Below are 6000 nucleotides of genomic sequence, written 5' to 3' on the forward strand. Positions count from 1 at the left end.
TCTCCACATTTTTTGGGGGTGTGTTAGGGGGAAGGTAGAACACTTTAAATCAAATTGTAGACATTGTGCAAATTTATACACAAACACCTCAGCATGTGTCCCCCCAAAGGACGTTGTTATACATAGCCACAAAGCCATGATCCCACCTAATAAAACTGATCATAATTTCTTCTTAACACCTATTATTCAGTCTATATTCAAGTTTCCCAAGTTGTTCTTAAAAAAATCATTTTTAGAGTTGGCTGTTTTTTTTTAATCAGGATCCAAACAATGTCACGCTTATTTATCATAATTGGTTTTGTCTGTGAGATCTCTTTTAACTCCTTTTAAAGCAGAATATCTTTCCCTGGTGGCTCAGATGGTAAAGAATCTGCCTGCAATGCAGGAGACCTGGGTTTGATCCCTGGGTTGGGAAGATCCCCTGGAGGAGGGCATGGCAACTCACTCCAGTATTCTTGCCTGGATAATCCCATGGACAGAGGAGCCTGGTGGGCTACACAGTCCATGGGGTCACCAAGAGTCAGATATGACTAAACTAGAGTAGTCCAATTTTCCTCCCCTCCCCATGCCATCACCTCAGTAAATAAATCAAACAAGGTCCTGTAGTGTCCTGCATTCTGGATTTGGCCAACGTTTCCTTGTAGTAGTGTCTAAATCCACTCATTTCAACAATTACACCTTGCGTTACCCAGTCTTCAACCTAATTTTTGCATGTGCCGTGAGCTCTCAAAGATAAAGTCTGTGTGTGAATGTGTGTGTGTTTACTTCAGTGTTGTGAAGAATTTTTCACATACCAGGTCCCCAGTAAATACTTGCTGATTAGCATCTATTATGCTCTTCTGTCTGCAGAATTGTGTACTAGGGTGAGAGAGACAGAAAAGATTCTCAACCTTGGTGTTTCCAGTTCTGTTAAAGATGCAGGACAGCAGCTCTGGAACTTGAACATGGGTCAGAACCACCCAGAGGGGCTTGCAGGATTCCACGTCCAGAGCTCCTGAAGCTGTAGGTCTGGGACCCGCCTCGAGAATCTGCAGTTTTAACAAGCCCCTAGGTGATGCTGCTGGTCCAAACTTTGAGAACCACTACAATCAAACATGAGCTTCAGAAAGTTTTCCACCAGTCCTCAGCAGCCAGGCTCTTTGCACAGACCCGGTTCCCAACACTGCCCACTTCTGAGGTCTCTCTCTGGGCTCAGTGAGCGAGCTGGTTCCTCTAAATCTTTCCTGGGAAGGAGCTACTTTGAAAACACTCCCCCAGATGGAGAATGGGGAGGCGAGGATGCCTGACTGGAGGGTAGAGATGAGGAGGAAGGGGTCAGGTAGGTTCTGTGAATCACACAGAGCTGGAGAGGAATGCTGGGCGGCAGGGGCTTCCCCAGGCTGGTTCCTGCGAGCTTCAGGCAAGTTTCTCCGCATACACGGCTGCCCGCAGTGATGCCCTGTACCATGATTCACGGCAGCCGGGCTGGGTGTGGCTGAGGCTTTGTGCCACGGCTCCTGCCCCCAGGTCTGCCATCCAGATTTGGAAGGAAAAGATGCCCTTTGAAAGGAGTGGGCAAAATGAGGGAACTGGAAAATCTTTTAAGAGCACTCTTGAATCAAAGGGACCAAATTTTAAAAATCTGTTATTTTGCTCAACACTCTTAACCAGACCGCTTTCCATCTTGGGCTTGTTTCTTTCCCTGCAGCCAGTTATTTCTGAGTGTTTTCCTTATGTTAATTCCTGTTACTTTATTCTTTCTACTCTGTACCTCATTCTTGGAGGATAGACTCCCTACCCCCTGCCCCTCACCTGTGGGCATTTGAATTTCTAGATTTGGCTTCTCATCACTTCTCACTATGTATACTTGCCCCGAGAGATCCATCTACTTATTTAGTTTCAACTTTCCACCTATATGTTCATGGCTCCCCAAAAAACCTAGCCTAGACCTCTCTTTTGACTCCAGACCATAACTCCACTTCCTGCTAGATGCCTTTACTGCGTGGTCCTCAAGTACCCTGCTCAATATCTCTAGTCCGACTGTTTCCTCCATCCCAACACTTCTCTTCTCTTTTCTCTTGCCTTGTACCCTATTCCTCCTGCATTGCCAGACTCAGTGATAGCATCAGCTCCACTCGAGTTGTTCAAGCTTGAAATCAGGGCATTCTCTTCACCTCTCTTTTCCTCACCCATCGTCCATCTAACTGCTCATTGAGCCCCATCTTTCCACCCCTGAAATGTCTTTATAATTCGTATTCTTCTTGCTATCTTCCCTGCCTTTGATTTAGTTTCAATCCTCTTGTAATTGTAAGAATCACAGAAATATAAAAATAATGACTAGGTATTGAATGCTTACTATGTGCCAGGAACAGTGCTCAAATTCCTAGATACCTTACCTGATTCAATTTTAAGCTAATGAGGTAGCTATTACCATCTCCATTTTACAGATGAGAAGACTTCTGAAAGCTTAAAGATATTAAGTAATTTGTGCAAGGTCCCCTGCTTGCTGGTAAGCCTTGGAGCTAAGAGCCTGTAGCCATAACCAGTACCCTGTGCTAACATACTTCCAACCTTGTTGGCATAGTAGAATCATTTGGGAAGTTTTTAAAGCCAATACCACCTTTCAGTACCACCCTAGGCTAATTGTATCAAAACATTGTCTACTTCCCTGGTGGCTCAGAGGTAAAGAATCCACCTGCAACACAGGAGACCTGGGTTTGATTCCTAGGTCGGGAAGATCCCCTGGAGAAGGGAATCACAACCCACTCCAGTATTCTTGCCTGGAGAATTCCATGGATAGAGGAGCCTGGGGGGCTACAGTCTGTGGGATTGCAAACAGTCAGACACCACTGAGCAACTTCACTCACCTGAGTTCACCTCATTATCTATTTCTACAACTTCCAACTTTCCACCCATATGTTCATAGCTCCCTAAAATCTTTCCAGCCCAGATCTTTCTTTTGAGTTTTAGGCTCCTTCCTCAGGTGTGCTCCTGGACAGTCAGGACTGAGAACCATTGTTTTTCTGCCTCACACGTAACTATTAATACCATCTCGGCTCGCTATCCCGCTCCACCCTGAACCTTCATGCAGGACGCTGTCTAAGTATTAGTCACTCAGTCGTGTCCAGCTTTTGCGACCCCATGGACTGTAACCCACCAGGCTCCTCCGTCCATGGGATTCTCCAGGCAAAAATACTGGAGTGGGTTGCCATTTCCTTCTCCAGGGGATCTTCCCGACCCAGGGATTGAACCCACAACTACTGCAAGTATTGTGCATTGCAGGCAGACACTTTACCATCTGAGCCACCGCCTAGCTGTTCTTTTAAAGCATCACCATGATCAAACACCCTTGTAGCTCCCCTCTGCCTATATAATGAAGGCCAAACTCCTCAGTGGAGCATCCAGACCCTCAACAGTCTTGCATTCCCATCTGTAAGCTGCCCCCTACACACACACCTGCTCTGGCTTGCCTACTTTCCCTGCAGACACACAACAGACTTGAGATTTCAGTACCTTTGCACATGCTATTTGCCCAGCCTGAAATGGCCTTATCCTTTAAGGTCCCCCACCCTAACTCTCTTGTAAATAGTTTCTCTTTGTTCTTTCTTTTGAGACACAATTAAAATGTCACCTCCATAAATTCTCCAGCTAGTATTAATAGCTTCCCCTTTGTTCTCTCTGTAATTTGCCTTATTACTCTGAGTTGCAATGATTTATTTACATATCTTCCTCCCTCAAAAGACTTTGAGTCTCAAAAAGATCTGGGTCTTGTTCATATTTTTACCTTCATGACATAGCCCATGTTAGGCACTCAGTAAATGTTGAATGAATGAATGAACTCCCTTTCTGGGCCCTATGGTGAAGAACAGAGTTCCTGAATCAGTTGAGTCCAAATCTAGGTTCTGCACCCTTACTGGCTGTGAGGCCATTGACTGGAGGCTAACATTGCTGATCTCTATGACTTAGTCTCCTCATCTGTAGAAGAGGGGTACTGATAGTACCTACCTCAGAGAATGGTTTTATATATATATACCAAAGAATTGATGCTTTTAAACTGTGGTGCTGGAGAAGACTCTTGAGAGTCCTTTGGACTGCAAGGAGATCCAACTAGTCCATCCTAAAGGAAATCAACCCTGAATATTCATTGGAAGGACTGATGTTGAAGCTGAAGCTCCAATACTTTGGCTGCTGCTGCTGCTGCTGCTGCTGCTAAGTCACTTCAGTCGTGTCTGGCTCTGTGCGACCCCAGAGACGACAGCCCACCAGGCTCCCCCGTCCCTGGGATTCTCCAGGCAAGAACACTGGAGTGGGTTGCCACCTGATGCCAAAAATGACTCATTGGAAAAGACCCTGATGCTGGGAAAGATTGAAGGCAGGAGGAGAAGGGGACAACAGAGGATGAAATGGTTGGATGGCATCACCAACTCAATGGACATGAGTCTGAACAAACTCCAGGAGATTGTGAAGGATAGGGAAGCCTGGTGTGCTGTAGTCCATGGGGTCACAAAGGGTTGAACACAATGGAGCAACTGAACAACATATATATATATAGAGAGAGAGAGAGAGAGAGAAGGGAGAATGTTCACTAAGGTGATAATGAGTAGTTTTTCACTTATATTTTTCTTTATTATTAGACTGTTCTACAATAAATACTGAGTTTTACATATATGTAGAACTTCACCTCCCAAAATATACACACCCATACATGCACACAAACTGTCCAGCCCATAATATATACAAACTCCACAAACATCCACATAACACTCACAAGCACGTGTATCCCCTTGGGAGGCAGAAATGCTGAGTCCAGACGTGCCCCAGCCACAGGGAGGCTGAGAATGTGGCTGCAGAGAGGACGTGTAGACCTCGGGCCATCTCTGGCTCTCAGCCAGCAGGAACGGAGGGCAGTCTGCCAGCTCTGCAACAAGGAAGTGACATTCCTATTCATCCAAGCCTTCCAGTCAACATCCAACCTGCGTGTCTGGAGACTCTGAAGCGCAGGCCCTGAAGGGGAGGCCCGGCTGTGCTGGTCTGTTTCTCTGCTGGAGGGGTGAGAGGCAGGGGGCTGCACAGCACTCAAAGGATGGCTGGGACGTGATGACCTTCCCGACTGGGCTTCCCGGAGCAGAGAGGAACTCACCACTGTCAGAAATGATTTGTTTTTATTCCTGAAAGTTTAGGAAACGTAGGAGGAACTGGATAGAGGGAGATAAACACTAACATGTTAATTGGAAGTTCCTTTTTCTTCCACTGGAAGAGAAAACTTGATGGAGTGGGAAAGGGGCATGCACAGATGTATGCTTTTATATGTAGAATGGATAAACAAAAAGGCCGTACTGTATAGCACAGAGAACTATATCCAATAGCCTATGATAAACCATAATGGAAAATAATATTAAACAAAGAATATATGTATATATAACTGAATCACTTTGCTGCACAGCAGAAATTAGCACAACATTTTATGATCCACTATATTTCAGTGAAAAAATACCGATAATAAAAAAGAGAAAACTTGTAGTGACTTTTGAACTGGCTTTGTTGGTTAGGCCTCAGTTTTGATGGAGTTTATTAATAATATCAAATCTATTATAATCAGCCTTCTCCATGTTGGAGTATATTGTGACCCAGAAGAAGCAGGTGACACATGACCTGCAGAGGTCATTCTAGCTTTCCTGTTGAAGGGAACAAAGGATGCCAAGCATTAGGACAGAAATGAGGAAAAATCTCTGGTTCCATGAACCATCCCCGACCTTCAGAGAAGAATCTTAAGAGATTAGCAGCAAATAGAATATAGCCCTGTCCAGAGTCGAAGGCTCACACAGCGTAGGTCCTGCTGCCAGACTCCAGATCTAGATCCAGTTTAGAGTCAGCATGAGAAGGTCACATGATCGAGGACCACCTTTGGGTGCTTGCTTAAGGCAGAGAAGAAGAGAGAATTCCTAATTTTCTAAAAAGACACAGTTTCTACCCTCAAAAAGTTTACATTGCAGCTAAGAAAATAAAATGGACACTCAGGAA

This window comes from Bos javanicus, chromosome 16 (genome assembly GCF_032452875.1).
Source record: "Bos javanicus breed banteng chromosome 16, ARS-OSU_banteng_1.0, whole genome shotgun sequence".
Classification (NCBI taxonomy): Eukaryota; Metazoa; Chordata; class Mammalia; order Artiodactyla; family Bovidae; genus Bos; species Bos javanicus.